Source organism: Melanaphis sacchari, unplaced genomic scaffold (assembly GCF_002803265.2).
Source record: "Melanaphis sacchari strain LSU unplaced genomic scaffold, SCAv2.0 Contig0_pilon_pilon, whole genome shotgun sequence".
Classification (NCBI taxonomy): domain Eukaryota; kingdom Metazoa; phylum Arthropoda; class Insecta; order Hemiptera; family Aphididae; genus Melanaphis; species Melanaphis sacchari.
The window spans coordinates 15,011,163-15,012,397 of record NW_020270366.1 but is presented as its reverse complement, the minus strand read 5'-3'; the positions used below and the strand labels follow the sequence as shown (position 1 = coordinate 15,012,397).

At 60.8% G+C, this 1,235-nt stretch overlaps 1 protein-coding gene across 1 annotated transcript in view; it reads left to right on the top strand.

The window, feature by feature from the left end:
- LOC112594388 (toll-like receptor 6) overlaps nucleotides 1-1,235 on the top strand; it is a 26,386-nt gene that overhangs the window by 4,587 nt on the left and 20,564 nt on the right. The window lies entirely within an intron of this gene.

The window sequence follows — 1,235 nt, the reverse complement described above, 5'->3', positions numbered from 1 at the left end:
GCGGGAACACCAGCCAGGGCAAATCCAACAAAACGAGCAGTACATGCACCGAAACGGAAGTATACCAGTGACGACCTGTGCCTGTGGGCTCATTCCCGGTACGGCGTGCGCGTGTGCAAGTCTCCGTCGTCAAGCGAGACGGACAAGCTGTACGACGCGTACATGGTGTACAGCATCAAGGACGAAGAGTTCGTCAACCACATACTGTCCACCAGCCTAGAGCGGTTCGGGTACAGCCTGTGCCTGCACTACCGGGACATCCATGTCATCAGCCCGGCGTACCTGATGGACAGCTTCCTCGGGGCGTCGGACGCGTCGAAGCGGATAATCGTCGTGCTGTCGCTGTCGTTCCTGCAAAACGAATGGGAGAAACCGGTGTTCCGCACCGCGTTCCAAGCGTGCCTAGAACGGGCCAAGACGAAAAAGCAGTCGGTGGTCGTGTTGCTGACCACCACGATCACGCCCGACCGGGAGCTACAGGCGCTGCTCAAGTCCTGTGACGTGGTTACGTGGGGCGAGAAGCGGTTCTGGGACCGGCTCCGGTACCTGATGCCCGACCCCAAGCCCATGACCAGCGCCGGTGGTGACCTGAAGAAGGTGATATGCGACGGCCGGCCGGTGGCCTGCTGCGTGTACCGGCCACCGGCCGGCGTCGCATATCACCTTCTTCAGGTCACCACCGGCGCTGGTCATGGGCTTGGGGTCGGGCATCAGGACCGGAGCCGGTCCCAGCCGCTTCTCGCCCACGTAACCACGTCACAGGACTTGAGCAGCGCCTGACTTTCCCGGTCGGCGTGATCGTGGTGGTCACAACACGACCACCACGCTTTTCGTCTTGGCCGTTCGGTGGCACGCTTGAAGGCGGTGCGGAACACCGGTTTCTCCTATCTGCTTTGCAGAACGACATGACAGCACGACGATTATCGCTTCGACGCGTCCGACGCCCCGGAAGCTGTCCATCAGGTACGCCGGGCTGATGACATGGACCTGTAGCAGGCTGGGCGTACCTGAACCGCTCCAGGCTGGTGGACAGTATGTGGTTGACGAACTTCGTCCTGATGCTGTACACCTGTACGCGTCGTACAGCTGTCCAGTCTCGCTTGACGACGGGAGACTTGCACACGCGCACGCCGTACCGGGAATGAGCCTATGCAGGCACGGTCGTCGCGGGAACACCAGCAGGGCAAACCACACAAAAACGAGCAGTACATGCACCGAAACGGAAGTATACCAGT